This window comes from Symphalangus syndactylus, chromosome 6, assembly GCF_028878055.3.
Source record: "Symphalangus syndactylus isolate Jambi chromosome 6, NHGRI_mSymSyn1-v2.1_pri, whole genome shotgun sequence".
Classification (NCBI taxonomy): domain Eukaryota; kingdom Metazoa; phylum Chordata; class Mammalia; order Primates; family Hylobatidae; genus Symphalangus; species Symphalangus syndactylus.
In genome coordinates, this window is record NC_072428.2 from 137,802,166 (window position 1) to 137,819,679 (window position 17,514).

Consider the following 17,514-nt stretch of genomic DNA (forward strand, 5'->3'; position numbering starts at 1 on the left):
TTGCTCTCCTGTGGCTCCTACAGAAACATCATGCAACCCAAGCAGAGATAACTTAGAGGAGGGGAACAGCCATAAAGCCTCCAGTACAGGAGCCGAGATTTGGGCATAAAGTGGGGATATCCATCTTTCCTCTATATTCATATGTAACAAGTTTGACTACCTAAGTTTACGATAATATAAATAGCAATGCTAATAGCATAAATGCAGTACTCAACAGCTGTGATTCCACTGGGTGCTGCTGTTAATGCCATTAGGATTATGGCATTAAACCATAATAACTCAGTTTATGGTGATATAAATAGTAGCATTATGGCTTAATGTATCATTGTAAACTTGGATTATGGCCATATAAAGTTTGACATTATTGCTATCAAACTTCATCATCATCAGAGCTTGATGGTCCCTTGTAAGCCAAAGATTGTTTCTGTAACTATGTCTTGCTTTCAGGATTAGTCACCCCACAGAGGAATTTGGGGCTGCCAGCTTGGACAGTGGGAGGTAAGGGAGTTGGAGTGATGGTCCCTCCTAATTAAGGGCACCATTAGGATTTTATGTTGTTTGATACCCTTCGGTATGCTTTATGAGCAGTCAGAGGGAAACAGTGACACAGTTGCACTGTGGGGATTCTGCAGCGAGCGTCCTGGGCATCATTTTCCCTCTTCTTTCTGGGACACGTGATTTAGTCAACTCTCCTGAGAGTTCTATGCTTTTGTGATTGTGTGCTAGGCATCCGGAGACCTAGATTCTGCTCCCCGAATAGCTGACTTGCCAGGAGACCTCAGGCAAACCCCTCCATTGTCTCAGCTGCGGTAATGAGAATACCACCCGCATCCCAATTCCTCCTGGGGAGGCTGTAAATATTTTAGTGCCTGGATTTGGATTCCTCCTAGTAAAGCATTATGTGAGATGGAATATTATTACCACTTTGTAAATCAAGGGAGAATTAGACCTACTTGATAATAAATTATTGTGTCCACTCAAAGAGATATCCTAAGGAACGTAATGATGCATGCTTAACAGTTTCCTACTTAGTAAATTGAGGTTGTCGGCAATTAAGCAATGCTATGTTCCTAATACAAAAGGGAGATGGACTTTGTACTGATTTTTCTCTACTTACATTGAAAATGCTACCTGTAAAATTGAGACTGGTCAAGATCTTTATCACACACTTATTGAACAATAATACTTCATTTGTTTAGTCAGTCTTAGTAAAACTGTGCGGAAGAAATTTAATTTCAACTACCTAAGAAAAGAATATTCACCTAAAGCAATAGTATATATGCATTTTAAACAAATATTATAAGAAATGAAATATAGTGTTGCTCTAAAATTAGGAAGATTGTCGTGTGTTATCTAATGGAAATGATTTTTGTTATGGAATAATTACTCATTAGCATATAAAGGTAAAATATTTCTGGCTTACCAATTCTAATTCTGAAGTTAGCTTTGAATTTGAGAAAGTGTTCCCATTAAATAATTGATTAGCTTAATATATTTATAAAAATTCCACTTCTGCTAACTTTTTTTCTTGTTTGTTTTGTTTTGCTTTGTTTTGTTTTGTTTTGAGACGGAGTCTTGCTCTATCGCCCAGGCTGGAGTACAGTGGTTTGATCTCAGCTCACTGCAACCTCCGCCTCCCGGGTTCAAGTGATTCTCCAGCCTCAGCCTCCCAAGTAGCTGGGATTACAAGCACACACCACCACGCCTGGCTAATTCTTGCATTTTTAGTAGAAATGGGGTTTCACCATTTTGGACAGGCTGGTCTCGAACTCCTGACCCCAGGTGATCCACAGGTCTCGGCCTCCCAAAGTGCTGGGATTACAGGCGTGAGCCACTGTGCCTGGCCTTCTGCAAACTTTTATTACCATTCTTAAAAAGAAGATTCTAGGAACATTAAACAGTAGATGCTGCAGTATATGAGCAGTTTATAATTAATATTAGTTTATTCGTTCTTAATAAATCAACCTCAGGAAAAATTTATTGTGAGGCTGTCATTCATCTAGAACTTTCCTAGGTGCTCTGGGAAGTAAGAAAAAGAAGTTCAAACCATGTTGTGTGAAATGAACATGAAAAAATATTGGAAAACACAAATTGGTTTATAATTTAATTTTAGGTTTTGTGATATAAAATTGTTGCAACTGATAAGAAAGGAGCCATAGAAGGTATATTTCAGGCAGACTTTCTTTTTAAAAAGAGAAAATGGGAAAAGTATAGTGGTCATTGTTCATTTGCATTTCTATTCTAGGGCCATTGTTCTTAGAAACATTTTTAGAACCTATTAATAAAATAAGCTTATTTATTCACATTACATGATTTCAGTATACTTAAAATTACTGTAACTTCAGAGAGACTCTTTTAAATAATATTTTACCTGATATTTCATGAAAGCAAAAGTGGTCAACAGTTAATGGCAATTATGTAGAATACTTTTGTGTCTGTGTGAGAGAGAGAAATCTCATTGTTTTCCAGGAAACCGAGAGTAAGTATTCTACCTGGTACTTGAATGCCTGGTAGCAGTCAGCAGTTGTGAAGCCCATGTTCCCTTTAAGAACATTCTCACGGCCGGGCGCGGTGGCTCACGCCAGTAATCCTAGCACTTTGGGAGGCCGAGGCAGGCGGATCACGAGGTCAGGAGATCGAGACCATCCTGGCTAACACGGTGAAACCCCGTCTCTATTAAAAATACAAAAAAAAAAAAAAAAAAAATTAGCCAGGCGTGGTGGCGGGCACCTTTACTTCCAGCTACTCGGGAGGCTGAGGCAGGAGAATGGTGTGAACCTGGGAGGCAGAGCTTGCAGTGAGCAGAAATTGCACCACTGCACTCCGGCCTGGGTGACAGAGCAAGACTCCGTCTTAACAAAACAAAAAAAAAACAAGAATGTTCTCACATGCATGGACACGGTAATGATAGAGTGTTCCGTATCAACTGCATTTTCCAGTTTTTATACATATATGATCTCCTTGGTTACACACAGCCTCCTGTGAATTGGGTAGGGCAAATATTAGTCTTTCTGCTTTACAAATGAAGAAAATACTTCTTTGAAAATGGCATTTACACAACAAATTTCTGAGCACACTTTCAGCCTCTGAGAGGCTTCAAGACAAAAGATGGAACAGAGAATAGAAATAGCTGTGTCTGTACAAGATCAGAGTTGTTTTCCCGACTGTACTCTCGTCCCTGAGCCAATTGTTGATTAAATTAAAATGTCTTAAAATGTTTCATTTGGGTCTTATCCCACCACTAGCCTCAGCCACCCATGTCAGTTACCAACATAGTACAAACATTGTAGGGATTAAATTTATGTCATTTAAAAAGTGGCATAGTGCATTTGTCCTGCTGTTTATAGAGATGAACTTACTCTGTGTCATTTACTGAAGTCTGTTCAAAGCTACAGCTTATAAAGACTAAACCTATTATTGAAAAATGTCTCTTGGTTTGAGGAGTTGAGTGATGACAGCCCTCAGAACCTGCCTTTTGAATTAGGCCCCAGTTCCATCCTCTAGTCTCAGAGAATGAAACCATTTTTGTGGGCTCTACCCAACCATTTCAGCAGTTTCAGCTGACTTCATCATGCCTGCTGAGTTTCATTTTTGCTTTGATTCATCTGAACTCAGACCCATATAATCAAAATGCTAAAGAAAATCAGTGCATGCCACTCAGATCTGCTGCATTTCCCATATAGTTCTGTGAAATGCTTATGTCCTTACAGGTGTGTGTGTGTGTGTGTGTGTGTGTGTGTGTGTGTATTTTCTTTCATTCTTTCTTTTTTGCAAAGCCTATCCAAATGGAAACTTCAAATCTAAATGACACTGAAAGTATGACTGGTGATGGATGGTTCGCTAAAATAAAAAGTGCTGTGAAAATACAAATCCCCCTCTTAAACTACGTGTACGCACCTAGAAAGAAACAAAAGAGCCATTTGGAAGATTAAAAATCGATGATTAGGTAGACATTGTTTCAAATTGAAATATGTAATCATCTTTGGAGATGGCTGCCAAACTTTCATACTTTCATGAAATTAGTTAAAAAAATAAGGCCGGGCGCAGCGGCTCACGTTTGTAATCCCAACACTTTGGGAGGCCGAGGTGAGCGGATCACGAGGTCAGGAGATCGAGACCACGGTGAAACCCCGTCTATACTAAAAATACAAAAAAATTAGCCGGGCGTGGTGGCGGGTGCCTGTAGTCCCAGCTACTCGGAAAGGCTGAGGCAGGAGAATGGCGTGAACCCGGGAGGCAGGGCTTGCAGTGAGCCGAGATTGCGCCACTGCACTCCAGCCTGGGCGACAGAGCGAGACTCCATCTTGAAAGAAAAAATAAAAAAAATAAAAAATAAAAAATAAAAGACTTCCATTTTTTGGAGGTAGAAATCTCATACTATATCTGACGAATATAGTTAATTGTAGGAATATAGTATTTGCTAGACAATTGCTTTATTTTCAGCCATATGATGTAAAACTTTACCGTACTCCTCTAGGGATACAGGGACTGTAAATAAATACTTTGGAGCAAGTTTGTCAGAACTATAGGAAAGGTTTAAAAAACAAAAGAAAAAAAGCAAGTGTTTTCAGTCAACCTGGGTAGAAACAATTCCAGAAAATGTCTTATTCCAGGGCTTCTTCCAAGGCCATGCCAGAAACACTGGCTGTGAGGCTGGCAGACAGAGCACTGGAGTCACACTGCAGGATTAAGATGCCAATTCAGTTTCTCAGAGCTACGGAGGTGACCCAGAGAGACAAGGAAGGAAAGGCAAGGCAGTAGTAACACATCTAATTCTGGAACACTCAGAGGACAGACAAAGCTGTGTGTAAAGAAATAAAGATACTGATGGAGATTCATGCAAATGATGGTGAATATTTGTTCTTTGGGAAAGTTATTTTATGTGCCAGAGTAATAGGAAGGCCATTATCTTTTTTTCTTTGCAAGAATTTTACAAACCAGGATCATAACCTGCCATTCCCTTGACAGGAGAGATAAGGTGGCCAGGCATGGTGGCTCACACCCGTAATCCCAGCACTTTGGGAGGCTGAGGCGGGCAGATCACTTGAGGTCAGGAGTTCGAGAACAGCCTGGCCAACATGGTGAAGCACTGTCTCTAATAAAAATACAAAAATTAGCAGGGTGTGCTGGTGGCCCCCTGTAATCCCAGCTACTCAGGAGGCTGAGGCAGGAGAGTCATTTGAACCCGGGAGGCGGAAGTTGCAGTGAGCCAACATCATGCTGTTGCACTTCAGCTTGGGTGACAGTGCGAGACTCCATCTCAAAAAAAAAGAAAAGCAAAAACAGACAAGGCAATGCCTCAGTCTCCACGTTGTTTCTGTAGCAATGAAACATTTCCAACAGGGGTGCACATGAGCGTAACTCTCCTTCAGAAGATAATACCCATGAGCATACATAGGCCACATACTCTGTGTAGTGAATAAGGACTGAAGGAGAAACCACTTCTCACCTGGGTTCAGGAAGCAATTCTCCTTATTGAGGGGAAGCAGCTCTCCAGGCCCCAGAGAAGAGTTCAAAGTTTATTTATCTCCTTTTTCTTTGCTGCTTCAGGCTTGGAAAAGACAAGAAAGGAAAAGGGACTAGCATGCAGGTTCTAAACCAATCGCTTTCGATTCATTTTCTCTCTTGATTCGCTCAACATCCCTTAATAGGTGATACTGTTGACAAAAATAATAATAATAATAATAATGTACCTCTGTAAAATATTTAAAGAGGTTTATTTAAGCCAAAGATGAGTGGCCATGGCCCAAGGTATAGGCTCAAGAGGTCCTGAGAACATGTGTCCAAGGGCTACAACTTGGTTTTTATATGTTTTGGAGAGACATAAGACATCAATCAATATATGTGAGGTATACATTGGTTTAGTCTAGAAGCGATGTGAGAGTGTGGCTTACAAGTCATAGGTGGATTTAAAAATTTTCTGGTTGGAGATGATTGGTTAAAAGAGTTAAGTTATTATCTAAAGGTCTGGAATTGATAGATAGAAAGGAGCATCTGGGTTAAGATAAGGGGTTGTGGAGGTCAAGGTACTTATTACGTAGATGGAGTCTCATAGGTGACTGCCCTTAGAGACAATAGATGGCAAATGTTTCCATTTAGACCTTTAAAGGGTGCTTAGACTCTCAGTAAATCTATTCTGGATTTTGAGGGCCTGGAAGGGGAAAGATCTAGTTATGTTGATAGAGATTATTTATAGATGTGAATTTTCCCCCACAATAAAACTGCTTAGCAGGGTCATTTCAAAATATGGCAAAGAAACATGTTTGAGTATGAAATCTTTTTATTTCATCCTTTTTCTGTCATGTGATGTTATACTAGAGTCAGGTTAAAATTTCCTATCTTACTGCTACAGTCTGTAAACTGTCATGGTGCTGGTCGAAGTGTGGCAGTGAGGACAACCAGAGGTCACTCTCATCACCATCTTGGTTGTGGTGGGTTTTAGCCAGCTTCTTTACTGCAAACTGTTTTATCAGCAAAGTCTTTGTAACCTGTATCTTGTGCCAACTTCCTATCTCATCCTGTGACTTAGAATCTTTAACCACCTGGGAATGAAGTCCAGCAGGTCTTAGCCTTATTTCAAGATGGAGTTGGCGCTTAGATTTTTAGTTTTGGTTCACAGCATCTTTGACTCCAGCGTACTGATCAGGAAACAGAAACAATGTTATTAGGTGCTTTGTCGATAAGTTTCAGAGCTCAGACTGGAATCTACCTGGTTCCAAAGTCCTCATTTCTACTGTACTCAATCAGAGCTGATGTTAGGATAAAAATGGGAAGAAAAAAAAAATCTCTTATGCTCTCGGGGAGTGGCTGGGTCTAGCTGTTTGTTAATGAGGGGGTCTAGGGAAACATCCCCATTGCCCTGTGAAGGGTCACTGAAAAACCAACTCACAAGGCAGATAAATAGAAGAAAAGGCATGCAAATTTTACTACAGGGAGTATACAGGGAGAATCACAGAATGATTTCTCACCCCCCAAAGGAGTTCAGAAGCTTATATATCATCCTGGAAAAACAGGTTTTGGGAGCAGGGGAGGAGAGGAACTTCACTTTCACTGTCAAAAAGACTATTTACTGGCTGGGCGCAGTGGCTCACGGCTGTAATCTCAACACTTTGGGAGGCTGAGGCGGATGGATCACTTGAGGTCAGGAGTTTGAGACCAGCCTGGCCAACATGGTGAAACCCCATCTCTACTAAAAATACAAAAATCAGCTGCGCATGGTGGTGTGCACCTGTAATCCCAGCTGCTCAGGAGACTGAGGCATGAGAATCGCTTTAACCCAGGAGGCAGAGGTTGCAGTGAGCCAAGATCACGCCATTGTACTCCAGCCTGGGTGACAGAGTAAGATTCTGTCAAAAAATAAATAAATAAATAAAATAACAGAAAAGGACTATTTACAAGTTTATCTCTGTTCCTGGATCCATTTATTCTCCCTGGTAATCCCCTCAACAGAATTCCTCTTCTCTCCACTCCCATAATCTATTTTTCCAGGATGGTAAATAAGCTTCTGAACCCCCGCTGGGGGCGGGAGGCTGGGGTCAGGGAGTGGTAATCCCTCTGGGGCTCTCCTTGGTTCTCCACATGTACATGTTAAATCAATATGTATGCCTTTTCTCTGTTTAATCTGACTCTTGGGAGTTGATTTATTTTTTTACTTATTTATTTATTTATTTTGCGAATCTTCAGAGGGCAAAGGGGAAGATTCCCTTGGCTCCTATACTACCAAGCTGTGTCTTCTAACTTACTCTTACGTGAAGGGCTGGTTCTGAAAGCAGAAGACAAAAGAAGGATAGGTGACAAAAACTGCTTCCAGTCCCACGCTTAGTGGAGAAAAGATCCCCCTTGATTTTGCACCCCTCTTTTTGACAAGTCATCAAATAACTGATCTTTTTCCGCTTACTCCATCTATTTTGGCTCCCCTAACAGTGTACTTCTTAAAAGTAAAAACAGAATCTAATTCACTTGTATATTCTCAGTAGTATCACATGCCTAACACCTAGAAAGGATTCAACAAATATTTGTTGAATGAGGAAGAAAAATAATACATCAAATCAGAGGGAGAGTGATAATGCCAGATTTGGCCTGAAACTCAACTTCTGCCCTTAGGGCACTCATCAACCCAAGCAGAGAAATCTCAGGGCCCTGGGGCTTTGGAGTTCTCTAATGGAGCCATAGGTGCTGGGCCATCTGACTTCCTACATGAAATCTGGATTTTAGAGCCTGTTTTCCTACACTCCTCATTTCCTGCATGGGTGCAGCTCTTGCCTCTGCCTTTTCCTTTTTAAAGTTTTCATTATACTGTGTACTGATTTCTGGCTCACTTTGCTTCCCTACTATTGTTCTGAAAGCTTATCTCTGATTCAGCCCTACCCAGAAAAGAGAGGTTGCCTCAGGCAATCTGTGTAGGATGATAATAGGTGTATTACCAGCATAGAGGACCACTTTCTCTCTGTCTCTCCATTCCTGCCCTGGCCATTAATTATAATACATTCGATTTACTTGGACTTGGTCTTCAGCCCTCATGCTTTTGCATCATCATGATGGGCTCATACATGATTTTTAAAAAGAGCATTAACATCACAAATCTCAGAATAGGTAACATTTGATCATTCTCAGTAACTATTTCCTGAGAAGATGCTCTAAATTATTTTTCTTTCCCCATTTTTTCCCACAAAATGTGGCTGTATGTTTTTGCCTCATGTATAGCTCAAAACAAGACCAAGAATCACAGTGTTAACAGTGGAAGCGTCTTAGAGATCAACCAGTGCAGAACCTCTCATTTTACAGGGGTCTGGGTCTGGGTCTACAGAGGTTAAGTGACTGGCCCAAGGTCTCCCAGCTGGTATACAGCAGAGCACGTCGAGAAGTAGTTTAATACAGCCTTCATCCTTAGTAATTCCACAGGGCCAAGATGAATGTTGACACTCAAAGAGGAAACTTTGACCTGGAACAATGACCTTGGGTCTCTGCCTATCAACAGCTGAGTGGGTATCAGAACTCTTAATCTTACCCCATCATGAGATCAATCATCTGGAAATCTTGATAGAAAACCTACAGCCACAGAAGTGAGGGTCAGTGGCAGAAAGTTGATGACTTCTGTTTCTTTGTTTTGTTTTTTGTTTGTGTGTGTGTGTGGTTTGTTTGTTTGTTTTAACTTTTTAGGGTTGATAATAGAAGCCATGAGAAAAAAAAAAAAAAAAAAACCGCCCTGGAGTGATGTGTAGAAACCATTAACCTCTATTTTTTCTTAATGTCCCAGCCTTCACTGCTATTGCCATGGGCTACTAACAACTGAGAAGCTGTAGTGGGTCTAAGAACAAGCAGAAATAGTGAAACTTTCAGGATCACAACCTAGGCTGATTCCCATTAATGGATTGAGCCCCCTGGGCATTTCTGAGGTCAGCTCCAGTTGCAAACATTGTAACTTTTGCAAGTAGATGGAAGCCTTCCCTTTTATCTTCCAGATTCCAGAGTGACTTTAAACAATTAGAAGAAATGGACAATTCCTGCGAAGGAAATCAGCTCTTTAAGATTACTCAGTTACTCAACTTTAGCTGCAAACTCACTGTTGAAATGGGAAGTAAAATTGGTTACAGTTTGGAAAAAAGTCTTTCTGTTTCACAATTGATATGATATTTGTGTGCTTGTGACTGATTTTCTTACCTGTCCTTTCAAATACCATTTGTATTTGGAGGAATTGTCACATGCCACAGAGGAATTAATCAACGTGAATGAGCTGATGCCAGACTTGGTTCTGCAGGTCTGTGTTGTCAACAAACAGTCAAATTCTGTAAAATATTTGAAGACATTTATTCTGAGCCAAATATGAGTGACCATGGCCCATGACGCAGCCCTCAAGAGGTCCTGAGAACATGTGCTCAAGGTGGTTGGGGCACAGCTTGGTTTTATACATTTTATCTTATTTTATTTTATATTTTATTTTTTGAGACAGTGTCTTGCTCTGTTGCCCAGGCTAGAGGGCTCAATCCATTAATGGGAATCAGCCTAGGTTGTGATCCTGAAAATTTCACTATTTCTGCTTGCAATGGCATGACCTTGGCTCACTGCAACCTCCACCTCCCAGGTTCAAGCGATTCTCCTGCCTCAGCCTCCCAAGTAGCTGGGACTACAGGTACATGCCACCATGCCCGGCTAATTTTTTTATTTTTAGTAGAGACAGGGTTTTACCATGTTGGCCAGGCTGGCCTCGAACTCTTGACCTCAGATGATCCACCCCCCTCGGCCTCTCAAAGTGCTGGGATTACATGCGTGAGCCACCATGCCTGGTAGGTTTTATACATTTTAGAGAGGTATGAGACGTCAATCAAATACATTTAAGAAATACATTGGTTTGGTCCGGAAAGGCGGGACAACTCAAAGCGGAGGGTGGTGGGGGTGGGGGTTCCAGGCTATAGGTGAATTTAAATATTTTGTGATTGACAATTTGTTGAGTTTGTCTAAAGACCTGAGACCGATAGAAATGGAATGTTCATGTTAAGATAAAAGATTGTGGATACCAAAGTTCTTTTGAAGTCTTACAGTGGATGCCCTTAGAGACAATAGATGACAAAAGTTTCCTATTCAGATCTTAATCACTTTAGGATTGGGAGGGTCTAGAAGAAAGAGATCTAGCTATGTTAATGGAGATTCTTTACAGATGCAAAATTTCCCCCATAAAGAACAGCTTTGGAGCCCCATTTCAAAATATGGCAAAGAAACATGCTTTGGGGTAAGATATTTTGATTTTCTTCCTTGTCTCATAATGTTATGCGAGTCAGGTTGGAAAATAAGTCACAATATATAGGTTAAATAAAACCCATCTGATGAAAATTTATTATTTGTAGGGCATGACTCCCCACACCCCTTAGATAGGAATTTGGGCAAGACAAAAAAAAAAAAAAAAAAAAATCAGGGTTTAGTCCTCAGTGTGGCTGGGTGGGTTCTGCCTCCTCCATGCCCTCTCTCTGGTTGCCTGTCCCTTCCTGAACTTGCTACTCTCTGCAGAAGAAACAGCATCCCCAGATGCAGGCGGGAGATTTCTCTGCAAATTGAATCCCCATAATTGGGTTTCTCTGCTGAACTCTCTGACCAATCTCTCACTATTTGAAGAGAATTAGGCTTGGCCTATTGGATCTAAACATCCCCAGTGTGGAGCATACTTTGGAAGTGACAGAAACACAGAGTGAAATAGAGTCTCACCTATTCCAGGATCAGCTCCTGAAAACAAATTCAACCTAAGAGACTTTATTGAGAAAAACGAGATATGGCTCTGATCCTGGATCGGTTTATGTTTCAGTGAGGGTGAAAATTTTAACAAAGTGGAGGAGATTAGGATGGAAGTTTGGATTCCTAGTGGGACTTTGAGTGCAAAGCTCAGAGGCGTCATGTAGTTGGGCTTTACAAACATTAGTGCACTTAGAAACCACCTGAGATCTTGTTAAAATGCAGATTCTGATTCAGGAAGTCTGGAGCGGGACCTGAGATGCTACAAGGTGTGGCTGCTGCTAGCCAACAGGCCACACTTAAGCCAGCAACCTTACATAGCAGCATGGTGAACAGCACAGACTTTGGAATCACACACACCTGGGTCCAAATCCCAACTTTCTCCCTCACTAACCATGTGCCTTGGGACAAGTTCCTTAACCTCTCTGGGCTTCTACTTCTCACCCAAATCCTTACCTCAGCTGCAAATCAAAACTCAGTAAGGACATCACGGAGTTTGCTCTAATAAAGCCTGATTGTCCCCAGTCCTTGCACATGGTCAGAGCTCTCTAAGTGTTAGCTACCATCATCATTCTTATATCCATTTGCTGTGGAAAAAGTGGCAGGCTTGATATCAGAAAAGCTCTGTTGATATCAGAAAAGCTTGCTGTTCCATGTTCCTGTCCCTGTACCCTTGACTTCATGCCTTTTCTTGGAGAAGACAGGCGTAGTCTCAGGTGACAGTGTAGCATCCAGCCATTTACCTTCTCCTGCTTTGGAGGTGCTGGCCACAATACCTGACTAGAGCTCAACTACATTTTCTGAGTCCCCGGGGCAATGTCCTTCCACATAAGCAATCTCTCATTTCCTTCTCATCATGTGGATCTCAGCTTCGATGTTAATTCTTCTAAGAGGACTTCCTTGTCCACTCAGCTGACATAGCCACTCACACCTCCCTACAGCTCTTCTTAATTTTCTTCATAGAATGTGCCACTCCCTGGAATTATCTCTGCAATGCACAACCCAATTCTGACACCAACTGCCCTGAGTTAGCACAGCCTTCACAAGTTAAAAGCACAGTCCCCAACAAAACAGCCTTCTCTTCATACACCAGATGCAAGCTTGGGTGGTTCTCAAGCCACTCACATTTCTGACCAACTGACTACAGATTTGGGGGTTTCTACTATTCTTTCAGGGTCAATAATTCACCAGAATGACTCACAGAATTCAGGAAAGTGCTATACTTATAATCAGAGTTTTGTTATAAAGGATACAAATCAAGTCTAGCCAAATGAAGAGATGCACAGGGTGAGGTCGGGGGAAGCCTCAGAGACAGAGCTTGCATGTCCTCTTCCTGTGAAGTGAGAATTGTAAGAGTTAAAGAAAGAGGAAAGAAACACAAAAGGCAGCTCAACAGTCAAAGACAGGTTTATTTTGGAGAATAAAACTGAGAGGGCCTTCTGGCTGATTTTTTTTTTTTTTTGGTCAAGAGCACTCTCTCTTAGAGACTAAGAGTATTTAAGGGTTTTAGGGTGAGAGAGCTTATCACAGGCTTGGAATGTTTCTGTGTGGAATAGAAGTTTATTGCAGGGTTGAAATGTCTCTGGTTGGAGGGGAGATTATCTTGGGGCTGACATCTCTCCAGCCTGTCTGGCCAGAGGGGAGATTATCTTGGGGCTGGCATGTCTCTGGCAGGGGAGGGGTTTATCTTAGAGTTGGAATGTTTCTGGTTGGAGATATCATTTGTGGTTTATGGTCATGCTGACCTTAGCCTGATGCCCTTTGGACTTAGGCAATTTTTTATCAAGGAGAACTTTAAAATGGCAGTGCTTGTCCAAGATGGTGATGCTCCTGCTCTGTCAAGAATTCCCCACTCTTCTGGTACAGCAGTGTGCATCACCAGTCAGTGATGCTCACCCAGGCTTTGGGTGTTCAGAGATTTATTGGGATCTCATTCTGTAATCATGATTTATTAAATCATTGGCCACATGATTAAATGCAATGTTTAGCCCCCTTTTCCCCTTCTCCCTGGAGATCAGGCTGATATCAGGAAGCTCAAAGCCTCAACTCTCTATCAGGTGGCTGGTCTTCCTGGCACACCCAGCCCCCATCCTGAAACCACCTAGGGGCCCACCATGAGTCACCTTATTGGCATAGACCCAGGCATGGTCCCTGGGGCTCACTATGAATAACAAACACTCCTATCACTTGAGAAAGTCCTAGGGTTTAGAAACATGGTCAACCTGGGACAAAGACCAAATTAATGACCTGTTATGAGTCAATCTCTTTTCTCTATTTGCTTTATTGTCACCATTGTCCCTAACAGTAGACGGGAATCTCAGGCAGAAGTCTGTATCACAGTGCCAAGGACAATGCCTGCCACATTGAGGCACTCGGATATGTGTTCATTAAATTAATAAGAATGGTTAAATAACCACAAAAGATGATTTAAATAAGCATTTCCAAGTAACAATGGAGGCAGTGCTATGAGGCACTTCATGATAAATTGCAGAAAACTTGCACAGACAATAATTGTTATAAAGGTCCAAGAGAAGCACTATCACTTGATTTATATGTACAACTATTTTTAACCTCAACAAGGTTTTGCACATTTATTCATCTTAACTAAATGAAAACTTTTATTCCTTTGTACCTTGAAAATCCCTTGAATCTGATGATTATCTTTAAATTAAGGATTAAAAAAAACTCTTTTGCTAAGTTTTTATACATTCTCTGGCAATTCTAAATTAAGATGCACATGAAGTATTAAATTTATAGAACTCATTGTTTAATCTAAATTAGATTAACCCCCTTGGCCCTTCAGAGATCCAAGTAGACACTTCCATACTTTTGTTTATCCATGTCTCAAGGTTATTACTGACAAAATTACAATTAGTCAGTACTTCATATCCATTGTTAGGGTGCTAAGCTGTGAGCTATAAACTACCTCACACTGGCATAATTAAAACCGTGTTCCAGTTCACCTATTTTATGATACCTACTTAGCTTTTCATAAAGCTTCTTTTCACACTCCTAACTATATGCAGGCCTAGGAAACTTGGGAACTTTATTGAAGAAAACTTTAAACATAAGCTTCTTCTTGAAGTTTGCTGACAGTTCTGTTATAGCAGTCTTACTATCATCAGGATAAAAAAATTGTACTAAATTTATTGTAAAAACATAAGATTTGTGGGCTGGGCGCGGTGGCTCACGCTTGTAATCCCGGCACTTTGGGAGGCTGAGGTGGGCAGATCACGAGGTCAGGAGATCGAGACCACGGTGAAACCCCGTCTCTACTAAAAATACAAAAAAAATTAGCCGGGCATGGTGGCAGGCGTCTGTAGTCCCAGCTACTCGGAGAGGCTGAGGCCGGAGAATGGCATGAACCCAGGAGGCGGAGCTTGCAGTGAGCCGAGATTGCACCACTGCACTCCAGCCTGGGCGAGAGAGTGAGACTCCGTCTCAAAAAAAAAAAAAAAAAAAAAAAAAAAAACCCACAAGATTTGTATTACTAACCCCCCAACTTTTTTTTTTTTTGAGATGGAGTCTTACTCTGTCTGTCCCCCAGGCTGGAGTGCTATGGCACAATCTCAACTCACTACAACCTCCGCCTCCTGGGCTCAAGCAATTCTCCTGCCTCAGCCTCCCGAGTAGCTGGGATTACAGGAGCATGCCACCACGCCCAGTTAATTTCCACGCTCAGTTAATTTTTGTATTTTTAGTATAGGTGAAGTTTCACCATGTTGGCCAGGCTGATCTCAAACTCCTGACCTTAAGTGATCTGCCCACCTTGGCCTCCCAAAGTGCTGGGATTACAGGTGTGAGCCACCATGCCCAGCCTGTATTACTACCTCTAAAATAAATCCTAATTTGAAAGTCACCAGGTATGTGTACATAGGAAGTAGTGCATTTGAATTGGCATTTACCTACTGGCATGACAAATTGCTCTTTGGAATAGATGCGTAGTCCCAAGTTAAGAAGAAAAGGGGAATCCTGTGTCCCATCCATAGTTTATCATTAAGCCCAAGGGCCAATTGTGCTAAAGTAAATGAATATCTTCAAGCTAACCTCTAAGGGGTGGTGGGAATATTAGTTGCTAGATCAACACTTAATCAAGAATCTCTTGCACTCTCTAAGGGTGAATAGAACAACTAGACTTGGAGAGGATTGCTTAATCTTTTTATGAAAAAGTCATGTGCCAATTAAGATTCTAGCCATACATCCTTCAGGGTTTTCTTGACTTATTCAAGCTTTAGACAATGAAGTGGCTCAATAATCTTTTCTGTAATCCCTATGCCTAATGTATTAAGTATTCCTTAATTCAATTTTAGTAGATTACCCTAATCAATTTTGTTTTCTGGTATTTAAACCTTTAGAATTTAATTATATTATACTGAATAGGATGCAAAGTAGGACTTGAGCTTAAAAGATGGCCTCTTATTTCACAGAAAAGAAATTTATATGTCAAGTATTTTGCTGTGGTATTCTCGTTGACATAGCTGAGATTATAATGTAACCAGTTCACGAAGTCTGGATTGCTATGAGAGAACTCCGTTACTGGGTGCTTGATTTGCTCTTTTGGTTTATCCAAAGATACTAAGTTTGCTCTGACTGCCTCAGTTTTCTCCATTTTAAAAAAGGCAGAAACCAACACTTTGTATTAAATAACCTAAACCTTGGCATTGAACTTGTCAAAAGAGAAAATGACCTGAACATTAGAGCCAAGAAGATACTCTGTTGTATTTTACTTTGTTACTTAGGTATCTTTATTTATTCTTTACTTATATATTTCAAAAAGACATAGCCTTCCTCTTAATCTTTCAACTATACTTATGGAAAAATTCATTTGTTATTATTTAAGTACAATAGATAGATAGATGCTCCAAAATTAAGTCTGAGTGTTTTCTTTGCCTGCAGAACTGACAGTTTGCTTAGCTTATGCTGATAATCCCAAAAAGAAGTTGCTTGTGTCTTGAATATCCATAGGAAATAAAACTGTAGTTCAGGGTAGTGTCTATAAGAAAGCAAACTTTACACCTTCACTTAGGGGTTGAGAAAGAGAATGAGCTATTGATTCCACTCTGAACTTTAGATGGCCATATCACATTTGAAACCAGTCATTTCGTGGTGGGCAGTATTAAACCCGACTTTGTCTTATGACTTTACAAATTAGTGAATTACGTTGTTATGATAAGAGAACCCAACAAAAGTATCTCAGTTTGGAACATCAGTTTTCAGGATGTTATATATTTGAGAATACTTCTCCACTGCTCCTCTAACTCCTCTAGCTTACCTAACTTTAACAGCCAGGCCTCCTTCCTACCTGTTTCCTTCCCCCTTCACAAGAAGCACCTATTAAGGAATCAAGAAAAAAAAGGATGACACTTACTTTTCAGAATAAAGTAGTATAGTCTCTATCATTTCTGCTTTCACACAGATTTGCCCTTCTTTCTGGCACGATTACACACACAAACACACACACACGCAGATATACTTACGTATGCACACATGCAGGTATGCTTAGAATTTAGCATTAGGCTGCGTGCATTGGCTCACACCTGTAATCCCAGCACTTTAGGAGGCCAAGGTGAGAGGATTGCTTGAGCCCCAGGAGTTTGAGACCAGCCTGGGCAACATAGCAAGACCCTGTATTTACAAAAAAATAAAATAATTAACCAGGTTTGGTGGCACATGCCTGTGGCCCAACTACTTGGGAGGCTGAGGCAGGAGGATCACTGGAGCCCAGGAATTCAAGACTGCAGTGAGCTATGATTGTGCCACTGTACTACAGCTTGAGTGACAGAGTAAGACCTGTCTCAAAAAAAAAAAAGGAACTTAGCATTTGCAATCCTGAACCTACTTTAACCCAAGGTAATATGGTTTGGCTCTGTGTTTCCAGCCATATTTCATCTTGTAGCTTCCATAATTCCCATGTGTTGTAGGAGGGACCCAGTGGGAGATGATTGAATCGTGGGGACAGGTCTTTCCAGCACTGTTCTCATGATAGTGAATGGCTGTCAGAAGATCTGATGGTTTTAAAAATGGGAGTTTCTCTCCAGAAGCTCTCTTTTTGCCTGCTGCTATCCACGTAAGATGTGACTTTCTCCTCCTTGCCTTCCACCATGATTGTGAAGCCTCCCCAGCCATATGGAACTATAAGTCCAATAAACCTCTTTCTTTTGTCAATTGCCCAGTCTTGGGTATGTCTTTATCAGCCATGTGAAAATGGACTAACACACAAGGTAACCACAACTCAGGCCTTAAAACTTCTGGAGACCAGTGTAGTTGGAAGATACAGAGAGGAAGCCGAAGAGA

The 17,514-nt window shown here is 41.0% G+C and overlaps 1 protein-coding gene across 2 annotated transcripts in view; it reads left to right on the forward strand.

Moving 5' to 3' along the window:
* The window catches only part of CNTNAP2 (contactin associated protein 2), a 2,323,962-nt gene that overhangs the window by 1,872,088 nt on the left and 434,360 nt on the right, over window positions 1-17,514 (forward strand). The gene's annotated exons all lie outside the window — the stretch shown is intronic.